The sequence below is a fragment of the Meleagris gallopavo genome, chromosome 3, assembly GCF_905368555.1.
Source record: "Meleagris gallopavo chromosome 3, MGAL_WU_HG_1.1, whole genome shotgun sequence".
Classification (NCBI taxonomy): domain Eukaryota; kingdom Metazoa; phylum Chordata; class Aves; order Galliformes; family Phasianidae; genus Meleagris; species Meleagris gallopavo.
In genome coordinates, this window is record NC_139406.1 from 71,510,023 (window position 1) to 71,537,702 (window position 27,680).

General features: G+C 44.7%; 2 long non-coding RNA genes across 2 annotated transcripts in view; one reads left to right on the forward strand and one right to left on the reverse strand.

The window, feature by feature from the left end:
- Positions 1 to 3,723: 3,723 nt before the first annotated feature.
- LOC109366843 (uncharacterized) overlaps positions 3,724 to 27,680 on the reverse strand; it is a 38,749-nt gene continuing 14,792 nt past the window's right edge. The window contains exons 2-3 of the long non-coding RNA XR_002113488.3: positions 6,000 to 6,141; positions 3,724 to 4,789 (exon numbers count right to left, since the gene is read on the reverse strand). This is a non-coding gene — a long non-coding RNA (uncharacterized LOC109366843). The remainder of the gene's footprint in view (positions 4,790 to 5,999; positions 6,142 to 27,680) is intronic.
- Positions 5,787 to 27,680, forward strand: part of LOC104910405 (uncharacterized) — a 36,706-nt gene continuing 14,812 nt past the window's right edge. The window contains exons 1-3 of the long non-coding RNA XR_793048.4: positions 5,787 to 6,402; positions 8,216 to 8,332; positions 15,279 to 15,350. This is a non-coding gene — a long non-coding RNA (uncharacterized LOC104910405). The remainder of the gene's footprint in view (positions 6,403 to 8,215; positions 8,333 to 15,278; positions 15,351 to 27,680) is intronic.

Consider the following 27,680-nt stretch of genomic DNA (forward strand, 5'->3'; position numbering starts at 1 on the left):
GGAAGGATGATGGGACAGGGCTAAGTAAAGCTGCTTTTACCGTGAAAACTTTACACCGTGAAACCATAGGCTGTGGTTTCTGAAACTGCTTATGGCTCTGGTCAGCCCTGTCAGTGACTGAGCCATTACTTTTGGCCCAGGTCTTAGCAGGATCCTGCCAGGAATAAGGAAGGATGAGTGGGATCCTGTCAGGAATAAGGAAAGAGGAGTGGGAAGGCATAGGAAGATCAGCAGCATTCAAATAGTGCAAACCTGTGCTCACAATGCAGAGTAGCTGATGAGTTAGGCTCACTGTCATACCAGCCTGTATCTTCCTGTTAGCCTCACTGCCTCAAATGAAAAGCAACTGCAGACTCAGGCTTATTTTTCTTTTTTTTCGGATGTAGAAAGGATTCTGATTATAACCAGAATAAATTCTAACTCATGTTAACTTTACAGTGAAGTTAAGCCCAGAGAGCTTGTAAACAGAAAACCTGATTGCAAAATTGATGTAAAACTATATAAAGTAGGTCTGCTGGCACAATTCTGTTTTAAAAATGAAGGCAGGACCCCGAAGGAACATTTCTAAGACAATTTGTTCAAGGAAGAAACATCCTTTTTCAGTTAATGAACCGCTTTATAAAACACTTAATATTATTTACTTTCATTATAGTTTTCCTTAGAAATACACAGTAGATCATCATCTTCAGCGAGGAAGATATTTCTAGCTATATATCTCTGGTGTTTGGAGCTCATGCATTTCAGAAGTTCCCTCTGTTGGGCTTTTAGTACATTTATCCACATGATGATCCATTGTAAATGGTTCCTATTTTAAGTTTGTTTCTCTTTCTGAATGTCAAGCTTAGAGAGAAAACTCTCCACAGCATTTGCCAAAATTCATTGTTGTTGCAACCTGGTGGGTTTTGCTACTTCCATTTAACGCTGAGTTGACTAAGAGAGTAAGCTGGGCAAACCAGTGATGAAACCAGGAGTTGCAGCATGGTTTGCAAGGATGCATATATATAAATGAGTTAGGTACAAGGGAGTCTAGGCATAATCTGTCTATGTCCTTGTAACAACATCCCTTGTACCTCAAAACCATACCTGATCTAAAACTGTACAACACGGCAGAACAAAAATAATTTTAAAATATCAAAAGGTCCCATGGCAGTTCCAGCTTTTGATGACTTTTTCATCACAGCTATCCTGCTCCTTATATTTATGCAGATTCTTACTGACATCGGGCATTGAATAGCCTGGTACAGCAAATTGTGGTACATTGGAGCAGGGATAGCAGTGCAGAAAATAAAATGTTAATGATAATGATTAAGGTTTTCCTGGGATTCCCACTTGTGCTCTCATTATTACTGCTGCTATAATTCAGCTGCTGAACTCTTCGTGCTGTGATTGTTGATGCCTCTGCTATCAAAGTAGGTAGAATATTAAACTGAGGACAGCTTTTCTTGGATTGGGCAGTGGACCACTGTATGTATCTTTTCACACAAAATAAAGTTGGTGAGCTCTACAAAAGAGTTGTAGTGCTCTACTCTACAGAATAGAGTAGTGAGTAGCTGGAGACCAGAGGGCAGAACTTCTTCACCCAAATAGTTGCCAAAGCCAGAGTGTCATGAGGCATGCTGGAGGCATCTCCATGGATCATATTCCAGACCCCATCCACACCTGAAGTTACTCTGTGCTTTTTGACTTCAAAAAATGCTCTGTGTGGCAGCTGCAATTGTAGGCTGAGTTTTCTTCATAGAAAATATTCTGCTGGGGAATGAAATTGTTATGCAGCTATCACAGCAAAGCCTCGTTACAGCTATTTGAGGCTTGTGTATGACACCATAGCTGTACATCTTTCAGTTCTGTAGCATAGACAGGCACGGCAGAGAGAACTCTAGTAGCACTGTGGAACAGTTATTGGGTCTTACTGTTGCCGCAGATCTCCTTTCCAGCATTCAGCCATGAAGATCTAGTCAATGCAGACGCATTAGTTCACATTACACCCTTTCAAAATACAATGTTTTAATCATGATTTAGGAATAAACAGAAATCCCATTTCTTTCTTGTTGACAATATACAGTGTACAGAGTTATGCTGGGAAAGAAAGCCCCTAGGAGGGTGTACGTGTAGACTTGGACCAAAGTACCTGAAGGTGTGGTCTTCCCAGGCAATCTCAGTATTTCTCAGGGGGTTTGTGTGTAGACAAGCCTCTGAAAGCCACGAGTGTCTGATGCAACCATACAACTTACAGAACTGGTGTCTGAAACAAGGGCTGATCACCAAAAAGATCTACCTCTGTTGAGGTTGGTGGGAGTGAGGTTTTTGAACCTTTTGAACCTCTCCAGATGAGGATATTTGTCAAACAGCGTATTCATAAAGCAATTTTTGTTTGGAGAATGTGGCAAAGTTGAAAGGACTTATTCACTATATTGAGTGAACTCCTTCTCCCGTCCTTAGACGTTTGGAATCACACAGCTCACAAGGAATGCCTTCTGTTGTTACAGCTCAGACAGAATGTGTAGTGCATTATGGCAGGTCTCCACCCACCCTGGCCAATGTCTGAAGGAGACTAATGCTGCTGGTAAAAAAGCTATGAAAAACTTTGTGCACATAGTTTCTCTTTTTGATAATAAGGATGAGTACAATGGAAAGCATCTTCTTTCTGAACTGATTTGTAGTATATGCGTTGCTGTTTGGAGCAACAAAGAAACTGTTGTAATACAAAAATGTCAGTCCTCAAGTAAAATTTGTAGTTGCAGTTATTTGATCACATAAAAGAAGATACTGAGGAACTGTAAAAGTCTCAAATATTTATTCATCAAAATGGTTGAATCCCATGCACACTTCCCCAGCCATGCACATGTGCATGTTTCTTGTATGCCACTTAATATGTGCTGCACTTTATAGCAGGGTCTGAATAATACGTCACTTTGATTTACTGTATGATTTCCTCACTATATAACAATCCAGAAATAAGTGCCTTTTTGTGGGTAGCAAAGATTTTGAGTGCAGCTCACCGCCTCCACCGCATCAGTTAGGTCTATTGTGCCAGTATTAATGGTGTTTTCAGAAGAACTTCTACTCCACTATTGAAATTCTTTTAGTGCTGTATTTAGCTTTGGCAAATATTCCCCACGTGTCTTTGAGTGGCAGTCCATCTTTGGGTGTTTATATTTGCCATCTGGAGACGTCAGCTTTGTTCTGCAGAACTATGAAATGGTGTAAGTAAATCTCAAGAAGTTGTAAAGGACATTTTTAAAAGGTTTCCACACAAATATACCCATAAATAGCATAGAAAAATGAAAGTTTTAGTCGTGTGTAACGGTACGGACATGGATTTTTTTGTAAGTTCTTTTATTATCTGATTTTTTTTTGATCCTGTTGCTACAGATAGCCCTTAAAGAATTGTAATTAACATGCATCACAGAAATAATAAGCACTCGAGTTTTTAGCTTCTTAATTTTATGCATGTGATGGTATGTTCGGCATGATCAGGTCCACAGTTCTTCCAGTGCTTCGGTACCGAGGCAGATTTCATGGTTTGCATGGCATTTACACACAACAACTTTTGCAGAAAAGACTTGAACAAAGGATGATCCACTCATAATATACAACAAATCTCGGGTTCCTTGGACAGGCAGTTGTGATAATTATGCTTTATTCTTATTGCTATTGCTCTTATTTTCATACTTCCAAAAATTTGAGTGTAGAATCTGTATTTCCTTGTACTTGGCTACAACTTAGATAGGCATCAGAAGTGATTAAATGTAACCATGTAAAGGATGTAACCCCCAGTTATGCTGCAGTAGGATTGTTCTGCCGCCAGCTACTGCCGGATAACCGCTAGTATGAAGTTCAGGACTTGGCAGGTAAAACATTTCCAGCTGAACGTCATCATTTCCATAACGTGGAATATTTGGAACTATTGCCATGGTAAATAGAACGAGACGCAAGCAATGGTTATAAAACACAGAACAATTAAAACTCAGTCCTTAGAAATGTATTAATGTTCTTTCTGGTTATTTACACAACTGAGATGGGCAGGGACTTCTACAGTACTCAGAAACGATACGCACTCATCTCTGTTTATACCACTGGGAAAGGCTCTGCCATCTGCTTTTCTCCGTCTACTCTTTGCTCTTTGTAAGATGAGCTCGGCTCCAATGTCATATTAAGATTTATTGCTAACGATCTGCTTCAAGTTGTTTTCTGGTCACCAACAGCTTGTTTGGAATCCCTTTTCTCTTTGCTGTTGGCTGGTGCCACCGTGGGACTCTGGCGTGTCAGAGTTATTTTATACATCATTAGCTCAGCAATGCAGGGGACGATTGCTTTCCCATAGAAAAGTAATTCTTTCTTGGAAGACACATGTAAATCTTGGCTGTTGAGATGGTGGCTTTTGTAAATTTCCTTGAAAGCCAAATACTCGGGATTTTATTCTTCACCGCCTAGCACCTCGTGCCATCATTTATAGCTCTGCCAAGTGCTTGTAGAACACTGCTGAACCAGGGGAACGAGTGGCAGCCCGTGCTGTGTGCACTCGCCTTTGAGATTGCTTGCTTTGCCATTTCAGTGCCTTCATACGTGAGTCTTGTTTACTTCTTCAGATGTGATTTCAGCTTCATTTCCTTTAATGATCAAAAGTGGGCGGCACGGTTTAGCCCTGAAAAGGAGAGATCCCATAGCCTGCTGTAGTGGGAGAGGAACTAGGGCAGAGGCCAGCTGGGCAGCAGCCAGGATTGCGGCTGCTTCCCGGGCCGGAGCGCTCTGAGATGAAATACAATCAGCCACGCTGGAAAACTAGAGGCTGTAAATAGAATAAAACAAATAAGTGCTTGGAAAAAAAAAAAGAAAAAAAGAAAAAAAAAAAAAAAAGAAGAAGAAGAAGGAAAAGAAAAGACTGCAAGATCTGGCCTCTTTCCAAACACTCTTCCTATCTTTTTTGACAAAGTCATCATTTCATTTTTACAGCAATGCATGGTCCTGTTCTCAACACTGCCTTTTCCAGAGGGTGACACAGGAGTAGGATTGACGTGGATATGACACAGATCCCAGAACAAGATTAATTTTCTGTCATATTCCTCCTTGTGATACAGTTTGCTGTAAGTCTCAGATGTGGTTCTTGCAGAGTGCATGACTTTAACCAGGTGTGATCAGGACAGAGATTCCCGTTTCAGGTACTTCAGTGGCTAGTTGCTGACATTGACATACCTTGAGTCTAAATTTCAGTGTCTAAGATCTGCCTTGTCCTTCAGATCCATGAGATCTCGGGACCCTCACCACTACCTTTATGTTTCTCCAAAGGTAGGGATTGTATTTTAGAATAATTTCTCCCAAGTCCTGTTTAGTTTTCGCTTTGCAAGCAGCCAGGAAACACAGCAGTGCACACTTAGCAGGCAGCCTCAGCATGTAGGGAGCCAGCTCTGTTCTAATAACAGCAGAGCTGTGAGCCTTCCCTCCACACTCCAATCACTTCAAAGCCATGGTGGACCCATGTATGTGCCAATACTCATTAGCACACTGCTCTATTAACCAAGCTGTCAGCCTGACTCAAAACATTTTCCATTCAATTTTTATCATCATGTCCCCATACATGTCCACCTTTAATTTTTCCCAGATGACCCCTGTCCATCATTATCAAGAACAGCACTTTCTGGAGTAGATTAGAAGAACATCAGTGATTCCTTTGTCTTCCATTATTTCCATTTTATTTTAATTAAAACATGATTTATTTCATTCCTTATGCAGTGTAGCACTATCAATGAAACAATGTACGTCCCACCAGATAATGGAGAATGGGTCCCCCCGTTATTAATCTGTGTTATTTGTTAAATTCAAATAATTTTTCTTCATTTAATGGCTGCACAAATTACCTCCTAGGGAAGACTGCAGAGTTGTTAAAGTTTATCTCTCTTGGGCCTAATTTTCTCTTGGTTTCTAGCTAGCCATTTATACTCATGCAAAGTGTACGTCAAATGCTAGGAGAAGTATAAATTTGAGATTTAGTAATATTTTACCTGCATCTGTGAAAGCCTACTGAGTCAAATGTTAAGCCAGCACTACAATACTTCTGGCTGAAGATTTCTTGCTGTGTTCCCACACTTCCAGGTGGACACCAGGCTACAGGTCCTTGTCAAGTTGCAGCAGAGACTCAAAATCCTGTCACAGAATCACAGAATCGTAGAATCATCTACAATGAAAAAGACCTTCAAGATCATCAAGTCCAACCATCGACCTACAGAGTTCCATCATTAACCATATCCCCCAGTGCCACATCCACACATTTCTTAAATACTGCAGGGATGGGGACTCCACTCCCTATCTCCCTAGGTAGCCTGTTCCAGTGCTTGACCATCTTCCTTACAAACTCTGCCTGATGCCCAGCGTAAACCTTCACTGGCACAAATGGACACCAAGCTGGTAAGACCTAGAGCAGCACTTCCAAAAGCACTTTAGCAACATTTACAGGTCAGTGTAAAGGCTGAGATTTCTAAGAGGGCAGATAGTCACTTAGTGGGATTGTCCAGGGAGTCCACACTCCCCTCAATTACTGAGTTCCTACATGGAACTTTTTGTGATGCAGACAGTTATCATTTCAGAGCTCCACTGAGGTAAGCTTCTAGGAGGTGCTAATTACAGGTATGCCTTTCTTTGACACATATTTGCCCCTGCCAGTGCTGCTGCAGGCTGTCCCTTTGTTTTGTCCACTTAAAAAAGTAACCCAGGAAAAAAAATAACAACAAGTTGACTGCTCAGAGCTGGGCCAGTTTCTCAATCACTCCCACAAAGAGCTCTGTTGATGCCCCTGACAAGGTGGTACATGAGAATTTGGGGAGTGAGGGTTTGTGGCAAGAATGGATGGAGGAGGAGGGCAAGCAGCTCTGCAATTTTGCTGCCCATTTCCTTAGTGGTTGTTACAGTGCAGATCTGGAAATATATTCCAGTTGGAGCAGATTTACTGGGGGACTCCTGAGAGAATGGCTGTTTCGCAGGCAGCATGTAAGGGTGAATTACCATATAAAATGCATGGGAACTGTGGAATGAAATATCCAAACGTATGAGAGCCTCTGTTTATCCTTACAAGCACACTCTAGATTATTCCTTCATGAGAGCTGCAAGAAAGAGCCCAGAACAAAAGGAAAAAAAAAACACCAGTCATTCATAATTCTTGTCAATTAGCCAGCGATGTAATATGTAAGAAAAAAAACGAAGAGAATTTATGAAGGCCAGCAGCACATGGCAGTTATTTATGCTTAGCACTGGCCTGCACCTATTCCTATATGTAGAAAAATAGCAAATAATTAACATAGAACTGGTTAGTTATTACTTGGGCCTGGAGCCAAACCACGTTATAGCTGGTTTACCGTAAGGGTTTATCTGCGCCCGTGCCGCTCTCCACTTGTGCTGGTGCCAGCTCCAGCTGCAGGAACAACTGCGGAAGCTCCAGTGGACCAGGCACGGGCATTTTACTGCTGGGTGGCAGCGCTGTGCATGGATGTGTGTTTTACAGCCTTTCCTTAGAAATGGCTTTAATATGCACACCAACAGTCAGCATATAAAAATCATTTCCATCGAGTGATTTCGGTATATGGGGAAGACAGATTACAAGGCTTGTTATTATGCTACTGTGATGGGCTCTAAAAAGGAAACATTTTTCCTGGCATGTTGTAAATATCTCTTTGTGACATTGCGATCACAAGATGGGAAACCGTTGCAGATACGCATGAGGAAGTCAGCACTGCAAGTACAAAATCTCTCCTTCTCTTTGGTCTTCCTAACGATGAGCTGCAAAAAAAGGAAAACCCATTTATGTCCAAATATTTTAGTTAAAAAAAAAAAAAAGTGTGTTGTTTACTGTAGAAATTCATACTTTGTTTACAGTCTGTTCTGTGCTGTGAAGCATATGAAAACAGAGCCATCCCCTGCCTGGCAAGGCTCCTTGCTCACTGAGCTGCTGCAGGGCTATGCTCTCAGAAGGATCCAAAATCAGGTTTGAGTGATTGAACACATGCCAGTGTCTCAGAGGACTCAGGGATAGAGACAACATTTGGGAACGTAAACCTAAGTTTTTAGAAGAAAGCAAGGAGTTAAACAATAAGCCATATCAGGTAGCCTGTTTATTACCATATGGCTATTTCCACTCCTGTTCTCCATAAAGTTGTGCCAGCACTTTCATTTTAAACACTGTTTTTCATTAGTTTATATAACACAGCTGTAAATGTTTTTTTTTCAGGCTGAAACTTGGCATCTAAAATCACAAGGGAAAAACCAGGAAGAAAGAAACCACCCCTGGCTAAGCTGCTTCTGGATGATATGAAAGTGAAGTTGCTGGGAGCTTTGCAGGGAACAGGTATGTCCAACTCAATAAAAGCTTTGGATTGAGAAGTGAAGGAGATACAAAGCAGCCTCAGCAGAAGCTCTCCACTAAGCAGTGATCCTGGGAGAGGCTGGCACACGTGTGCATCAAGTCTTGAACTAGAATGGTACTGCTCCATAAACAAAATACCGATACAATGATGCTAAAGGAACATAATTAGTCATCGTGTGCTACACTTCTGCTCTCTGGTGTTTACATTGTAAATGCGGATTGCCTCTATCAAGTATGGATGTGAATGCATGCCCTTGTGTAAGTAACAGAGATTAAGGGCCTAGTCAGCTAGGCTAGAGAGATACAGGACAGCTGAGCAATCTCACAGCCTGCTGGAAAACTTTCTCCTTGTTTTTTGGCTAGCTTAGTTTTTCTGCCAGATTAGTGAGCTCAAGCACCTCAGAAAGGCATCCAACAGATATGAGAGCCATCACAAGCAGAATGGTCATTTCCTAACACGGGTATCACACAATTACACAAAGAGTTTGGCTGGTGCAGCTCAGGATGCTGCAGGTAGGCCCCAGTGACTGGCAGGTGGGAATGGAGGACAAAGTATCGTAGAATCATAGAATCAGAGAATGGCTTGGGTTGGAAGGGACCTCCAGGATCATTAAGTTCCAACACCCCTGCTGCAGGCAGGGTTGCCAACCACTAGATCAAGTAGAAGATCACATTGTTCATAGCCCCATTCAACCTGGCCTTGAACGTCTCTAGGAACGGAGCACCCACAACCTCTCTAGACAACCTGTTCCAGCAGTCACCACACTCTCAGTAAAAAACTTCTCTGTGACATCTAAACTAAGTCTTCCCTCTTTTAGTTTAGAACTATTTCCCCTTGTCCTATCATTATCTATCTGTGTATAACACTGATTTCCCTCATGTTTCTGAACTTCCTTTAAATACTGGAATGCCACAATGGCATCTCCCTGCAGCTTTATCTTTTCCAGGCTGAACAAGCCCAATTCCTTCAGCCTATTTGCACATGAGAGGTGCTCCAGCCCTTGGATCATGTTCATGGCTTTCCTCTGGACCCTCTCCAAAAGCTTCATACCTTTCCTGTGTTGGGGGCACCAGACCTGGACACAGTATTCCAGCTGGGGCCCCACAAGGGCGGAGTAGAGAGGAACGATCCCCTCCCTGTCTCTGCTGGCCACCCCTCTTCTGATGCAGCTCAGGTTACTGTTGGCCTTCCAGGCTACAAGAGCACACTGTTGGCTCATGTTAAGTTTTTCATCTACCAGGACCCCTCAGTCCTTCTCAGCAGGGCTATTGTTTCGACCCAAGTGCAAAATGTTGTACTTTGCTTTGTTGAACCTCATTATGTTCACATGGGCACACCTTTTGAGTTTGTCAAGGTCCCCTGGATGGTGTCTCATCCTTTTGCCATATCATCTGCACCATTCATCTTGGTGTCATCTGTATACTTGCTGAGAGTACACTCAATCTTATCACCTATGTTGTTGATAAAGATGTTGAGGAGTATCAGTCCCAAGACGGACCCAAGAGGGGCACCACTTGTAAACAGCCTCCACCTGGACATAGAACTGTTGACCACATAGGCTGTAAAGCTGCTGTGCAACCACTGGAATCAATGTGAGAGCATCTGTAGAAACAAGGGTGGCTTTACAGAAACAGCTTCATGCCAGTTCCCCTAAAAGCCAAGACAGATGGGTCAGGATATCCATTAAAAGCTCACTCACATTCAGTCAACATGGAGAACAGATCCAAAAACCAATGAAGTTGCTCCAACACCTGGGAATTCACATAACAGGCCCTTCAGGCATGTAGCTCCTGTTTTTAGCATGATTATTAAGAACTCACTTATTTTCGGTTTGTTTTGGATCTAAGTGCCAAATATCCACTGTAAGTATCAAAGTTTTGCCCAGGAACTCCATAAGTGTGCTGATACCAAATGATAATTCCCGCTCTGAGGGTGTTTGGCTCTTTGAAAGGAGATCTCAGCACCCCTAGGAGAAATCAGAGGAGACAACTTGATAGCACAGGGAGAAAGTTTCTCAGTTCTTACACCTAACCTCAGAGAAAAGCTGCAGTGTGTGTAGAACCCATCGGTGTGTATGAGGTTAGCACCATTGCCTGGCAAGTGGCTGGAGTAGGTGGCCAATATTTCATCTATGAGTCAATGAAGTTACATAATTCGAAGAACAGCTGTGCTGTGAATGCTACCTGCTATAAACAAACTGCACTATCATGTATTTACTAGGGAGGGTAGACTGGCTCAGCTAAAATAAGAACAGGAAAAAACCTGTGTCCTGCAGCTTTACCCTGTGTAATCTCCAGCACAACCTGTCCTGGCTGAAAAGAATTAGCATTTTTTCTTGAAGTCTTAATTGCTTAACTAGAAATAAATAAATAAACCAACAACCTATGAGAGAAACAAGTTTTTATGCAGCATTTCAGCCAAACTTCCCAAGCTGAGCAGAGCAATAAATGTCAGGGACCAGCAGCTTCATTTCGTACATGAGTCCATGTGGAGTCTGTGTGATTCTCTGCAGATCTCCCTTTGGGGACTGCTGGCTGAGAGCATTATTTACAAAAGAAATAAAGGATGTTAGCAAACAGAGGTGGGCTTCATATTCCCTTCTCATTTTCCCCTTGCCAACCCACCTACTGCTCTGGTTGCCTTCAGGGGACTTGTAAAACCACTCATCCCATGGCCATTGGGTTCCACTGCTCTCTGGAATCACATTCAGTGTCCCAGTGCTGTGTGGCAAGAAGTAGGAGCCAAGTGCTTAGAGCCCAGCACGTGCACTCAGCAGGCTCTGGTTGTCCCCTCACCCCATCTGAAGGGACACGTGATGTGTCCCATGGCACATCACCATTCTTGCACGTGGTGTGAGGATACGAGGGCCTCATCCCCTCTGGAGAATTCTCTGAGTTCCTCAGTGCTATGTAAGTGGGAGATTATTAGAGAGAATTGCTTACGCAGTGCACAGTTCCAGACATCCTGAGATTACAGTGCTTTCTGTGTTATTTCGACAATTACCTTGCATTTTTATTGCAGGAGCAATCAGATGTGCTAGAAATTGTACTTTCTGGTTGGGAAATACAGTCTCTGTCACTAGGGGACACTTATAAAAGAGAAAGAAGGTGGAGGCTGGAGGAAAGGAAACCTCTGTCTGTCTCTTAGACATAGAGAGAGGGAATGACAGGAGTGCTTGCAGCACACAAAGAAATACGTGGGCAGGAGAACTGTTAATACCAGCTTTCCTGCTTGTAGTGTTTTGGTTAGAAATCCAATTCTGGAATCAGGGAAGACTTACCGGAGTAGAAGTGCTGGAGGGGAAGAGAGTTAATTAGGATAAGAAAGATAAGTTTGGTGGGAGAAAAAGAAAAAATGGAAAGAATGGAATGGAAAAGATATAGAATCATAGAATGGCTTGGGTTAGAAGGGACCTCAAAGATGATCCAGTTCCAAGCCCCAGCCATGGGCAGGATTCCACCCACTAGATCAGGCTGCCCAAGGCCCCATCCAACCTGGATTTGAACACCTCCAGGGATGGAGATATAGAAGGAGAACAATGATGTGGGAAGATGACAAGGTGCAGAGTTAGGAGTAGAGGAGCACAAAGCAGCAACAGCAGTCTGGAAGTTTATGAAAAGAGTGAAAAATAGCCAAGGCTTTAAACCTGTGTGAAGATTAAGAGCTCTAGAGGTGTCAGAAGGAGCTGATGAGCACACAGCAAGGCAGACTGGCCAGAGAGGGACAGGGTAGGATGTGGCCAGCACTTCCCAAGCTGTATCCCCGTCAGTACCATTTCACGAGGGCTGCTCTTTGAGTGATTGCTCATAGGGCTGTTTGTCTCGATCAGTCAGTCCTTCGCTCTGCTGTTCAGAAACATGCAGAATATGGATTCAAATCCATTAGCAGTCATCCTTCATTTCAGTGAAGGAAAACCAAATATGGGGACGTGTTTGCGATTTAAGAGGAGCTGATGCCAGGGTGGGTATTTCTCAGGTGTAATCTTTAAAAATGAGCCCTTCAGAGTCATGCTTCCCTGAATGTTGTGAGAAATCCACACCTGCTTTCCCCTAAAACACCATTCCTGACTTGTAGTTTCTTCCTTACTTGCACCAGAGAAGAGACTTCTTTGCTCTTTTTGTATTTTTTTCTGCTTTCTTTCTGTTTCACATGCACCTGTAGTCAGCTCCAGGAAGGCTTTGGGGTACCCTTATCAGTGCCTCCTACACCCAACACCCTACAACCAACACTCCCCACAGCTCCCTCAACTGTGTTACTGCTGCTGCCGCGTTGCCAGACAGTGAGCGGGATCAGTAAAACCGATGCAGGTTTGAGGTAATGCTGTAAAACTGGGAGGAGAAGGGAGGGAGAGGCAGGGTTATTTTTAACTTGGATCAATTCCCTTACCCGCTTCATGCTGCAGCCTTGCAGCCACTTGCATCTGCTCACAGAGCAGGCAGCGACAAGCCGGTGGCTTGGGAGCATGTGCTGCTGGACCATTTTTTGCCAGCACAACCAGTCCCATACTGTGCTCCCTGCTCTGCTCAGCCCTTGCTTTCTATTGCTGTCACCTCAAAAATGCGTGCTTCATTGCTCCTTCCACAGAGCTCAGATGGGTCTTTACAGGGTCTTTACCCTGGGTTCTGTGATATCGGGAGGTTTTGGTAGGGACCAGCTGATGGAATCACACCATCACATATGAACACATTTTCTTTTTCCTTCCTTTCTATCTTGTGGCAGGAAAACGAGGGAAGCCTGACAGCATGACACAAAGGCTCAAGCATTTGATGGGCCATAAAAAAACACCTCCAAAATACACGTTTTGTAAAATCTCATTATTTTCTGAGGGTTGATTCATGACGATTGAATCGCCAGGACCGGCAATATTCGTATAATGCAGAAGAGCAATAAACATTACAGAAGTAAAAAAGCGCAGCTCTTCTATACCACACGCCAGCTGCAGCGACACTACGCCTTAGCTGGATTTATTGTGGCATCCTCAAGCAGAGCGAGTGGCGAAGTGCTGCCATTACTTCTGATTATGAACGGATCGGGTAAGAGCATCATGGCTATAAACACCCCATTACATCAAGGGCCACACAGTCCAACACCTATCACAGTAATAACGTGCTTTTCTTCTGTTTTTAAAATAGAGCTCTCAGGAAGAAAAGAAATAGCATTCTGATCTGACACCTGAGAGGAAATGGGGAAGGAAATAACTGTAATTGGCACAGCTAATAGAGGGCTATGATGTTACCCTGCACTTCAGACCAGAATTAGACTGACATCTTAAGCATGAATCTGAGTTAATCCTGGTCCCCATCCTGCTAGAGGAGAGCCAGTGAGCTGCTGACCTGCTCCATCCCGAGCCGCCCTCGCTCTCTGCTTAGGGTGGACAAGGATGGAGCAAGCTGCACTTTGGTACCTTTGCTAAATGTCATGGTGCCTGGAGGCTGCAGCTCAGAGGGCTCGTCCCTACACAGCTGCTCCTACCACCCTGGGAAGCTCGGCTGCTCCTCCTGCACACCCCAGGAGAGAGCCCAAGTTCAATGGCTGGAGGAGAAAGGGTGCTTGGTGTCATACTGTGATTTATTTTCTTTTGATAGCAAAGGTCAAAATTCAGCCAGAAGGAGGACAGAGACCTTAGGTATCACTGATGGATCTCAAAGTGGTTTTGGAGGTAGACGGTTTTACACTCCATGCAGACACTACACTGATACCACTGAGTAGGTGACTGATTTCCTGAAAATCACTTACCAAATGACAGATCTGGAAAAAAAATGTCAACTTCCAGTGACCCACTCACTTCATTACAGTAGGGAGGTCCTCCAACTGAAGGAAAATGTGTCTGCAGAGGCCGACCTTAGCTAAATGCCTGCAACTGCGACCCTCTGACCAAGAGGCAGGTTTGAGGTGAGCCTGTCTTGTTCCCTCTTAGGTCCCCTTCCACCACTCCAGTCCTGCAAAGGGGCTCAGCCTTTGCCCATCCACCCTGCAGGAGTGTGATGGAATACACCCAAGCTATGAGGTACTCCAGTTTACCCATTCCAGGCTCATGTGGCAGCTTTGCTTAAGATATGCAGTGCTAAGTATGGGCTGCAGAGGAAGGCTGTTGAAACCTTTTCCCCCTTCCCTCTTTCAGACCAAGCAGGGCATTAGCACAGCTGAAGATCCAAGCTATTTTGGAGCAAGTGTAGATCAAATGAATCTGTCTCAGCCTCAGTTGTACAATGAGAGACTTCTTTAATGGCAGGAAGTTGGCTGTTCCCATATTCTTCACCCAGACAAAAGTTCTGGCCACTGCTAGATGAGAAAATAGCGACAGCATTTTCTAAAGAGCCAGGGAAATAAAATCACAGAAGGAAGTGTTCAAAAGCCCTTCAATATAGCAAACTGTGTCGGCAAAGCAAAGATTACATCACCTCCAGAAACAAGGAAACAGCTCTGTGAAGGTAATTACAAAGTATGATGTAAACAGCTGGACAGGGGGATGTGTAAACACTGCAAAACCAGAATACTGAGTGCATTATCCCAGAGAATCAAATGAGGAAATTTCAAGGCATTAATTCAAGGTGTTAATTCACCAGCTCTCACTATTATCCCTGAGCATGAGAGGCCGAGTTTCAATGTTGTCCTGAGAAGCTGTGAGCATCAAAGCACAGAGATGCACATCCACATCCAGGTCCACCAACTCTGCTGGAGAGGGATGAATCTCCAGCAAGCAGATGAGAGCAGAGAGCAGGCAGGCCACAAAGCTGCATCTTGAGCCAGTTCTGGAAATGGTATTCAAAGCCACAATTTGAGTTGCTTTGATTAAGCCCCTGTGTACAGACAGAAAGCTGAGAATCAGGTGAGGTTTGGTGCCTTTCTCAAGGAGGTAACTACAAACTATTTTCATTTAGGCTGTAGAGTTACCAAGTTCAAATTTCAGCCCTTTTCTCTTTTCAGATCTGACTACCTAAAGGAGTTTACTCTGCAGTGTGGTGTGTTTCAATGAAATTGCGTCACAGACACCGGCAGGTAGGAGCAATCTGCAAATGGACACACAGCTTTTACTTTATGAGTCATTATTTCCACTGGGGTAAAGGGAAGGAGGACACATCAGCAGGAACAGATGATGCCATGAGCTGTGATCCCACATCGCCATAGGGTGCTGCTGGTCTGTGGGATCACTCCTGTGGAACATGGTGGGATAGGCAAAAAAGCATAGCCAGAAGTCACTGGTTTCCATTTAGATGCTCACCCTATTAAACCCTTATGATTCACCTTTTGGGAGTAGCTAGTACCATTTTCTGAGTTCCAAAACAAATCACTGTGAACAAAGCAGCTCTCCCTGTGGTAGTTGGACTGGTCATGGTGCATATGTGGCAACCAGAATGAGTATATTTGGTACATCAGGGCCAGACAGCTGCAGGGGTTTGAGCCAGGCACAACACTCCCACGTCATTGTCATTTGGCTGCCAATTTTCTGGTTTCCTCTTTCTCACCTGCCATGATGCCAAAAGAATAAGGATGCAAATGAGAAGCAGAGGAGTTTAATATGGCTGAGCAAGGTGCTCTCCTGGGGGAACTGTTCAAGCATCTTCCCCCTGTCCATGCGCTTTCCACCGGAGCTGCTTGGAGGTGAAATAGGCACCTTTCCACAAGTGGTTCACCTGAGAACCATCGCATCAGCCCATCCACATGGGACAACCTGCTCCAGACAGATATCACCATTCAGAGCAAAATGTGAAAGTGCCCAGGTCTCACTATTGTCAGTCTTTAGTTTCATTGGCTTCACTGGCAGCACAACCCTGTTGCTCTCCCTGAGCCAAGGCTTGGGGTTGCTAAATACACTTGGAGGCAACTCTAGCCTAGGTGGTGCATACTGCACAAGTGTGGGGTCAATCCTGCTCACTTGCTCCAGTCCCATCTCCAGCCACACCACTGGTGATACCTCAAGACTTACAGCTTCCTAATAAAACTTCATCTAGGAGTTGTCAGGTCTGCTTCAGGGTTCATGAAGAGCTCACAAAATGTCAAAGCTCTCGGTCTTTACATTCTATATAATTCCCCAGCTTGCTGGCTGCCTTTAACATTGAATAAAAGGCAGACTGCGATCACACTGCCATTAGCAGTGCTGGGGTTTCTCCTTTTGTTTCTCCTGTCCACAGGACCCTTAGCAACCTCCCTTGCAGCCCACACTGCACATCCATCAGTGGCAATCTCCTGTGCATGCGTCAGACAGCCCTCCTACACCTGGACTGAGAGCAGCACCCCACGTGGGCCTAACACAATGCCTGGGATGTGTGTCACGATTTGTGGCACACAGCCTCACTGATGCAGTGCCATGACCTGCTGAGCTGTGTGGGACATTTGCTCTGTGATGAGGTGTGAGTTCTGTGTGCTCTGCAAACATTTATTAATTTTAAACATGGTTGGTGTCAATTAACTGTGGGAGATCTGTCAGCATTTGTTAACGCTCTCTGTATTCCTTTATTAATTTTTCATGCAGTCATAGACGTACGTCTACTCAGGGGAAACATCAACAGCAGGACAGCACGTTTCCCCACAGGGCCCCATGTTGGTGGCAGGGCTGGAGGAGAGGGGGAGGTTATCAAAGTGCGTGAGCACACTCACGAATGTATAAAATCATGGAACTTAAAATAAGTGGCAAAAATTGTTTTCTGGAAAGTACAGTGCTTTTTAATGCTGTGCAAACAGAGTAAAGGGGTTAAGTTAAAGGAGCTGGGAGCTCCTGACACCTTGTAGAGAGTTTCCCAGCATGTGTGACCAGCTCTCCCTGTCTAGGAATCTGGGAAACTGGTGTAGCACGGCTCTATAGTCTGTTGACCACACCAAGGGTGGCTCCACCTCCGACAAACATTTTTACACCAGTTCTTTTACCAGGAAGGGTTGTCTTTCATTCCTTGCACTTTGCTCCTCCCCGAGGATCATTTTCAATTCCTGCACATGAATGTGTTTCTCAGAGCTCATACGATGTCACCAAACATTTCCTTCTTTGATTTCTCCTATTTCAATCTCTGGTCCTCCCAGTAAGCCTCAGGCACAGATTTGGTAAGACTCAAGAAGTCACAGACAGATGGGCAGACGTGACTCCTTCTCCATGGCAGTGGAGTTAAGGGGGGGATCCGCTGCCCCATGTGGAGCGTGCCTCCCTCAGAGGCTTGCCTCACTCTTGAGAGACTCAGGAGCTTGGGGAAACCCACTGAGACTCATAGTACTGCTAGGTGATGGTGAGGACTTGGCTGATGCTCTTCTTGGAGAGAAGGAGATAGCCATGGGTTTGGGATCCTGGGGAAGGCAGCCCAGAACTCCACACTTTGCGCACCTAAAATGTCACTCCTTGCAATCCTGTTCTGAGTTCACTGGGCTTTGCAATAGGTTTTAAGACACGGGGAGCCAAACAGATCAAAGCCTTACGATTAGAACTCTGTGAGGTACAACCTACTCAGACTTCATATACTTACTTTGATGGAGAAATTTATGAACTGGAAATGCTTTGTAGTATTAGAAAAGCCAGTTTGAATTATGCAAGTCAGTCCCTCCTCTACTCATCCAAAATTCAAAAGTGGCTTTTCCACTGCCTTGTTGGCTCTACATGACCTGTGGTGCCTGTGGCCTTACATTGCGCTGTAAGAACCCCTGCCATGTCTTGCACGGCAAGGAGAAAAGAAGGAGGATACAGCACCACATAAACTCAAACTGAGATCCAGCAGAGACGTGTCCCAGCTTTGAATGCTCCTTGTAAGACATCTGGCTCCTGGCTGACTTCTCCCTTCCCTGTCCTGTTCTGTTTACTGAGCAGTGTAGCTGTGGAAGGAGTGTTCTGTTCCCAAAGCTCACAGAAATATTCATAAATGAAATGGTGAGGGGCTGGGCTTTAGGGTGCCTAAATGCTCCTCATCTGTCCCACCTCTAGGGGAGTGGTCCCTGTATTGTTTGTATCCCCCTGAATAGGCTAGGCTGTAGTCTGAGCAAAATCATGCCAGGAAGCTTGATGTATTTGTGCTGTTCAAAGAGACCAAAGACATACAACACAGTCTGTTCCAGAAGGTCTTGGGGGTAAGGTCTCCAAATGTCCTGGCTGCTCTGCACTGATATTTGAAGGTCAGTTGTTCTCCAAAAAGTGACATTGCCAGGCATTGTGGAAATCTTTCTAATCAACTCATAGATTCACCCAGCTGATAAGCAAAATGTTTACTTCCATATTTTCCAGATCAGGGCAAGCTCAGCTCCGAGAGCTGAAGAGGCTTCTCCTGGTTCTCCTACCTGCAGCACTGGGGGCTGCAGAGGTGGGACTCACATATCTGCAGTGAGTATGGACCTGGAGTAGAAATGTGCAGTCATAAATGAGGAAGTTCAGTAGTGCTAGCAGGCACAAAACGTAACAAAAAATTGTTTCGTTGAGTGAATTCCCCAGAGGTGCCTGGGGAAACATCGATCAGCTACAAAAGATCCATTTACTCACCAACACTGTTTAGAGTAAAACTCTGCTTTGAAGTTTTGAAGGCACTTTCGCAACAGAGGGGTTTGCCCTGCTGTCCTTGGCCGAAAATAGTCACTTCTCTTATTTTTGTCCTGCTAATGTACGCCAGCTGGCTGCCACCCTCCATTCCAGACACGGCTGCATTTCACTTCTGCTGTTTATGTAAAGTTCGTGCAGTGTGATTTAGGGTCCTTTGGGATGAAATGTACCATGTAAACATAAACTTTTGTTTCCAAAGCTTTTCTGTAGTCATTAAAGGCCCAATTCATCCTTCCAAGCAGGGTTCATACCCAGCATGGGACAGACAGGCACAGCTCCCAGCATCATCTGGCACCCAGCAGGTTCACCTCTGGAACTTCCTCAAGCTCCTTCTGGAAGTAATACAGTGCTGCTCAGTACCCCAGCACTCGGGTTCAGTTTGGACAAGGATTCTGGATGTCCACATAGAAGAGCTGTTCGATCACAGGGGTTTAGTTTGGTGTTTTACTAAATAAACACTGCATTTACAAGCAGATCTGAATTTGGAGTTTTGCAGGTTCCTTCACACTTGGCTGTAGGATAGTTTGGATCCAACTGGTTAACTTACAGATTACAGCCAAGGTGATCAGGAGAAGGTTGAGCTACAGCCAACTAAATGCCTCACTTCCAATCTCTTTATAAATAGCGAGTTTGAATTTTAGCTATCTTCCTGACAACTTCCTCTTTTTTGGTGGTAGGTCAAATATCCCTGTATTGAGAGTAATGTATATATTTACTGCTTTCACAAACAAATCCAGCCCTACTGAGGAATTGTGACTGTTTATGTGAGGAGTAAATCTGGTCCAGTGTGATTACATCTCTCTGCCTAGGACAAGTAAGGGCCTATCCCAGGCTGTGCAACACATATCCACAATACTCACTGCACAATGCAAACTGCAACATTTGCAACATAGCAAAGCAAATTATCCGTAAGTTACAGTTGCCTATTTAAATAAGTTAAAGTGCTCCTGAATATCTACTGATAGGAATTCCCATGTCCTTTCAGCTGCAGAGGGAGTGGAAAACCCGGGTCTTTCTAATGCAGCTGGACAGACTGAAAAAAAAAGCTGTTCACTTTGCAAATACAGGCTGGTTAAATCAAGGGCGTAGGGTAACACGTGTCAAACCAAGGGTATTCAGCCTCCACCAACTGCAGCAGGAATGACATTGAACAACAGATTTCCCTTAGTGTTTGAAGGCTGCAAAATGTAAAGCAGAGCCCATTTGCCTTAGCAGCAGCTGAAGGTGAAGTTCCACCTATGCCCAGACAGCTCCAGCTGCTGCCAGCCCAGACAAGAAAGCCCAAGCCAATGTCTGGGAGGTGGTGAGCAGGGAAATTTGAAGTCTTCCATCTTCGCCTCTGGGTCAACTCAGATGAATGCCTCTGCCTCCAAGAGCAAAAGTTAAAGCAGATACCTTCCTTCATGAGTTGCTGAGCTTTGCAAGGAACACTGTTCCCAAATGCACAACAGCAGCAGATGGAGTTTGTGCTTTCTATCAGCACAGCAGCAGCCAGAGAAGCAGAAAAGGGGGGAGCTGCCTCAAAGGAATGCCGGGGAGTATTGCCTTGTCAAAACTCAACCATGGGTGGAGAATTGTGGCTATTTGCCCCAGGGTGAGTTAAGTGAAGACTAGAAGGAACAACTGAGACCAACACCATGCCTCGTGTCAAATGCCTGGGGCTGCGAGTTAGAGGAGGAAGGTCTTCTTTGGCAACCCTCCTTCCTTCTGAACACCACAGTCATCAATAAAGATCCTCACAGACACTGAACTAACATTTTGGAGATGGTAAAAGATGCCTGGGGACCCACAAGGATCATTGAGTCCAACATAGCACGACCCAATGCTTAAATTCCATGTCTAAGAGCGCTGCCCAGACACTTTTGGAACTTCGGCACTCGGGGCCGTGCCCACTGCCCTGGGCAGCCCGTTCCATGCCCACTGCCCTCTGGTGCAGACCCTGTCCCTGACCCCCACCCGCCCCTCCCCTGACGCAGCTCCATGCCGTTCCCTCGGGCCCTGTCGCTGTCACACAGAGCAGAGCTCAGCGCTGCCCCTCCGCTCCCTGTGAGGAGCTGCAGCCGCCATCAGGCCTCTACTCAGCTCCTCTGCTCTGGGCTGCACAGACACAGGGCCCCCATAGTGGGACAAGCCCTCCCCTGCTGCAGAGCTGGGGGTGGTACCCCAGGGTACGATTGCCCTTGTGGCCGACAGAGCACATTGCTGACTCACGTTCAACTTGCTGACAGCCAAAACCCACAGATCTCGTAGTGGGGCAGTTCTCCAGCCTCTCGTCCCCCAGTATGTACACATATCCAGGGTTGGCCTGTTCCAGGTTCAGAATCCAGTGCTTGTTCTTGTTAAAGAACAAGTCAAGTTGGAGATTGCCCTGCTTTCTAATCTATCAAGATATCTCTTGAGAGGCCTCTCCACCCTCTAGTTAGTCAACAGCTCCTCCTAATTTAGTATCATCTGCAAACTTTCTTAATGTGCATTAGAATTCTCCATCCCGATCACTTATAAAACTAAAGAAACTGGCTATAAAATTGAGCCCTGGAGCAGCTGAATTTACAAGAAGTATTAACCTGGGCATTTAGCAGGTGAAGGAGACACTATCCACATCTCCCTTCATTTATAGAATGATATACCTCCATTACTCACTCCAGCAGAGCCTATCTCCTTCTAAACAACGGACTCATTCCTGGCACTTCTTTGAGGAAGAAGTGACCACTGGAGGAAAGAAGCCTGAGTGGTTGTGCATAATGCAACTTTGGCTTGGAAAATAAAGACTTCAAGGCATTATCTGAGGTTAGGGTCATTTAGGATTAGGTGTCATGAGCAGCAGGTGTTTTGCTGAAGGTGTACATGTGACACCAGCAGATCCTACCTGGCTGCAGAACCCTGCAGCCTGTGCATGGCCTGACTCTTCCCACTGAGACAATCTCCTGGAGCACAGCAGTCCTCTCCTGGTTTCATCACAGCTAGATTACCACACATGGACACTCCTTCCAGGAGACCTCATGGGTGCCTGAGATCTGTCACTACACTGGACTCATCAGGCCAAGATGAGCAAGAAAGCACAAGATCATCAGAGCAGAAGCAGGGATTCCCAGTGTTCTTTGGTGTCTCTTTGCCAGACCATAAGTGCACAAAGGAAAAGTACAGCTACACTATCCACCTTGCCCTCCTTTGCTATGTCTTTGCCTTCCACCCCCTTGCTAATATATCAATCTTCTACCTCCATCTTCCTATGCACATTCCAATTCCCAGTATAGAATCCTACCTCTTTAGCTCCTACTGTCCAGCTACTCACCTCTTCTGACTCCCAGTTCCCTCATCCCCATCAAAACTGGATCAACACCATTCTCAACTCCATTTGCTGTCAAGTGCCACCCAAGCCCATACTATTTCCTTTTACAATCTTCCTGGGCCTGATCAGGTCTCCCCAGGCTACTGTAGCTTACATTGGAAAGTAAGATCTACTTCCTGTAAAAAAGTGAGTTACTCTTGTCCAGCAGCATACAGTGCCTCTCTTATTTTCCCATTGCAAATTCAAGAAAAGAGGGAAGTTATTTGATTTTCCAGTGTTGCCCACTGTTTGAGGCTGCGCAGTTCTAGAAAAGAAGAAGGAAGTCTTCTGCACCTTTCCCCAAGTCCCTTTAAATCTCCATGCCCACTCCAGCTACACCATGCTCACATTATATTGATTTAAAAGTAATTGTAGCAGAGGATCTTAGGATGCTTTCGGTCTTAATGGCTGATCTGTGAATCACTAAGGAGCAGAAACTGACTGAAACAGTGATGCTTACATACCTCCAGAGCTGGCGTGTCCTTGGACATCATGCTGGCCCTTTTGCTGACATCAGACACTGTGAAATGCCAGCATCCCTGACATTAAAACAAAACAAAACAAAAAACAGAGCAGTGATGGACTCCTGCCATATGCAAAGATAAAGATGAATGACTGTACAGCGTATCGTGCCCTTACTACTTCAAAGGTGGCTATTTCACTCATGGCAAGCACATCATCATTACTGAAACATGGTACCAATGCCAGTGTAATATCATTTTAGCAGAAGTGCAAGAAAGGGAAACAATTTAACAACAACAACAGAAAAAAAAACAACCTCTTCTTAGCCCGGGAGCTCTCATAACTCACTTTCCCTTTCCATGGTTCCCTTTTTTCACTGTGCTCCCCATATTTTACTCCCATTTTGACAAAGAAAAGTTCATTGCTGTATTGTTATTTCTGATGCCAATCCTGAGGGGAATGGCAGCAGAAGGTGCACCACAGGCTGTCAAAGGTGCCACCATGTGTAGTCTGCTATCTCCAGCATCGGCTGGGCTTGGGATGAGTCAAGCAGATAAGTTAGGGAACAAACAAGTGGGAGAGGGAATGGGCCAGTCAGTGGTGTGGCAAGGGTGCGCCTGTGGCTGACTCAGAGACCTAATCGATGCATTATCGTTTCTCATGCATTCCAGCACAAAACCTTGAGGAGTTCTCATTGGGCTGATGAATTCCTCCTCCTCAGGAACAGGCAGCTGAGCCCTTTGTGTGGAAAACACCCGCATCTTGCCCGTGTGGCAGAAACATCCAGCCAGCGATTGTACGCTCAGGCTAATGGATGGACACATGTACCCCAGCTGGTTGGATCTAGCTGCATCATCCCTAGAGGCAGGTGGTATCAGAAGCCCGAGGAAGATTAGATATATTTTCTAATGCAATTAGGTAATTGTAAGGGAAATGGAGCCTCAAAGGAAGAAGTTCAGACATCCTAAAGAAAATAAGAGTATTACGCATATTATGCTAAAACCTGAGTCTGACAGAGACAGTAAAGTCCTGTTTCACAAAATTTGGCAAATGTCAACAAAATCCCATAAGACCTTCTTTCAGAAGATCTCAGTTTGATAGAATTCTAATATGACTTCTCCCAGCTGCATCTCATTGCATGAGGGGCTAAGGCAGCTGCAGTGTAAGACTCCATAGCACCAATCTTGAATGAAACCCTCTTTGGCTCCTTGGTGGAGCACATCTCCCAAGGCTCTTTGTCTTGTACTACCCTTTTCTTCTATGGCTCTTCCCTCTGGACAGAGTAACAGTGAATGCTAGGGGCTGCTGATCATTTGAGACAGCTTTCTCCTTTCCTCAAGGCTCACGACCCCTCCCTATCTTGGGCCTGGCTGTAAATGATAGCCTTTCTTCCTGCCTTGCCTCAGTTATTCTCGCTGTTCTTCTCTGTTCCTCTCCCACATTCTCTTAAGTGCTTCATGTACATCTTTCATCTGCCTAGGGTGGGCTCCATGGGTATATAGTGTGCACATAAGCTAATTAGTGACTGATGCTTCGAGGTTTTGATTTGAACCTCATGGTTCTGTCATGCCTGGAATGTAAATAAGGCACATGTTTTTGGGTGAGCATATGTGGTGTCCTTAGAGAGCTCATCAGCGGAGACCAACCTGCTGCTGAGGCCCAGGTGCAGCCTCTGCAAACGCCCTTAGAAATACTCAGAACACTAAGGCACTACTCGCAAATTGTTTTGAAAAATCCATCACTGCTTAAACTTGCAACAAATTCCATTGGGAACATCACTAAGTGACTTGCAACTGCACACATGTGAAAACTGTTGAATTTGCTATGAATCTTCAGAGAGGTGACAGTGTGCAAATTTGGAGGAGGTGGTCAAACCTAGAGATGGCCTGCTGGCCTCCACTTCTGACCCTCCTCTGGTCCCCCATTCAACTAAAATAAACTCAGTTTAAACAAGGGGAGTACAGTCAAGGCAAAGACGCTCCTAAGGCTAAGTTATTAGCATTACAAAGAACAAAGCATTACAAGACAAGAAATAAAAATCAAATAAATGCATGAAGATGATCTCAATAATCTCAACAGAAGAATAGCTAATCTTTATAAATGTTAAGGAAAAACTTTTAGGAAGCAGCTGTCCTTTTGGTTACAAACATGCTAAAGTCAATTTAACATAGAAACTAGAGCTGCATAAATAGTTTAGTTTTGAGACATTACTATCTAATGTTCACATCAGAGAGCTAGTTATACAGCTGCCTTCTTAGATTTCCATTCTTGCAGAGTGAGTAACCCTTTCCACTCCTCTGCAGGCATACTATATCAGAGATTTCAACAGAACAACTCAAATAAACAGTATTTTGATGTCTCTTATTAGTATCTCTTATAATCCTGAAACTATGCGGAGCATATTTAAGGGTTCTAGGGTTTTTTTGTGTGTTTTCTTCTTCTTAAAAGATTTTTTCTTTATGAACCATCACTTACACCTAAAATATTTTCTTAATTGTGCAGATTTTAGGAATGGACACTTACAAGCACATATACAGCAACACTTCTGTGACGTAGTGTAAAGTCTAAGAAAGCCCAGACATTTCCCACAGAACTGGGTTTGGAGCTGCAGACGTCCCCTTGGCTCAACACTCCTATCAAGAAGACCTTGCCTGAGGGCAAGCAGAGAGGCAGGGGGCAGGAGCAACACAACCAGCAGAATTCTGACTTCTCTTTCATGCGACCATGCTTGGAGAGACTGTAGAGTCAGTCTTCTCTCAACAGCCTTGTTGAACTTACAGGCAAGATAGTCCTAGCTTGTCTGTCAGGTCCCTGAACTCTTCTTACTCTGCCTGGTGACATCTCCCTTCTCAGCCAGCAAACAAACTCTGTGCAAGGGCAATCTTGGAGCCACCCCAGATTTGAACTTAGCAAGTGGCAGACTTGGAAAAAGTCCCATTTACATCTCCAGAATAAAAATTGTTTAGTGTCTTACAGAGCAGACACTGTGTGTCTGCAAACGTTCCCCTGAGCTTTCATTCTCTTTCTCTCCCTCCATTTTTGTAAAGAAAAAATTAAGCAAGCAAGATGTTTTCTGAGCATTTTGGCATGGCCTTATCTGGATAAAAGGTCTCATGACAGCTCTGTTGCCAACTTATAGAAATTTCAACAGAAATCTATCCTATAAAAATAGCTGCTTGCCAGGGTTTGTTTTGTTTTCTTCCCAACCACCTCTCGGCATTCATCCATCTGCAAACTCAAAAATAAATGTGCACAATTTATTATTACTGTCATCATTCTTTTCCTAAAGAAAGCAACTTATAGTCATTGTTCTATTTTGGAAGCTAGAAGAGAAGTTTGTCTCTTGCCCTCATTTAGAATAGAAAAACCTGGCAGTTATTTCTTTGCTGAATTGGAGCAGGGATATGATGCTCCCACAGCAGTCTTGGTCTTTTCTACACCGCCTTCCTCCCTTCCCGATTTTGGAGGGATAGTGAAAATGATACTGCTGCAATGCTGGAGAGGGCAAGGGGAAGAGACCCGGCAGGGTTGGACTTGGCTATGTGGGCTGCAACAGGGATGACATGTTTCCTCCAGCAGCCTCTATTTCCAGCAGCCATGGTACCATGGAGCAGGATGTCTATTTAAAACCACGAGCATTAAGATGGGTACTAAAAACATGAACTCTGTGACTTGCTGCCAGAGAAAAATGGCAAGTGCCATTGTTAACTGTGGCCCAGCATTTTAAGAGAGTGTTATGAGGGACAGAGGGCACCACTGGTTTAGCTATTTATGTTCATTAGTTTATAGTAAATAGTAACATCATCATGTATTTGTGTTCTGGACTTGTGTGTCCTTGGTTCTGCATAGCTGCAAGAAAGCCTCACCCCCAGCACAAGAGTTTGAAACCATAGGCAGAGCCACTGATGGGACTGTGAGAACCCACTTGTCCCTTCTTCATCAGTGATTCGCTCTAGCTTTCCAGAGCTAGAGAAACACTCAGTTGGCTCTTCATTTGAAAAGCTGATCCTAAACCTCCTGTGCCCAAGCTCTTCAATCTTCAATTGTAATAGAATCCCTGCCCTGTAGCACAAGAGTAGTATCAAAGACTGTATTCCTATTTGAGAAGCAGTTAGTCGTGGGGCAGCCAAGTCCCAAGCATGGGGACTCCGCTGATGGAGATGGAGGTCCTGCTGCATGGTGTGAGGACATCCCTCCATGTGGGGCCAGGCCTGGTAGAAGCTGAGCATCAACTGGGTCTCACAGCACTTGGAAAACAATCCATGCCTTTTGCCTCTAAAAAAGAGAAGGCTTGGACCCACTTGCCTGGTATAAACATTAAAAGGATTTTGCATGCTTATACTTCTTTCCTCAGAGACAAATTATCCTGCTCTTTGTTGCCATGGTTTCTGGTTTCCCTGGCTACCCTGTGATATGGGGTGGGGGACTCAGGAAGGTGAGGGTAGAGGAGGAGTCCAAAAAGGATGAGAGCCAATTGCAAAGACCCTGAACAACACAGGCGACGTCAGCAGAGCTTTTCTTCCCCAGGAAAAAGGACAAAAAAACTGAATGGATGTCTCTTGGCAAAGACAGTGGCTATGTTTTGTGCTCTTTGATGTTTCATAATTCAGCAGTGGAAACAGTGTGCAACAAAATTAATCATCAGCAAAAGCATATAACCCAGCATCCTATATTTCCTTACAGTTAGTGAGAGAAAATGAGTGGGGAAAAGAACGATGGTACAGAGCACAAGTGATGGGAGAAGATCAGGCCACGGATGAGCTGGCATGCAACGCAAGTGGGATGTGCCACCTCCTATGGCTGGTTGGGTGGTAACAGCATGAAACTAACAGAGAGGCTCTCCTCAGCCTCAACCTTTGCAGACCAATACAACAACACAGCCAAAGCATTGGGACTGACCTCTGACCCCAGCAAAAGCCTCCACTGTTTTCCAGCTAAGCCTTGAGCAAGGACCAAGCTGAAGTGGCATGAGCCCCTTTATACAGCCATGTGTTTTTGCTTGGCAAGAAACCCAATCTGATCTCAGTGGCAG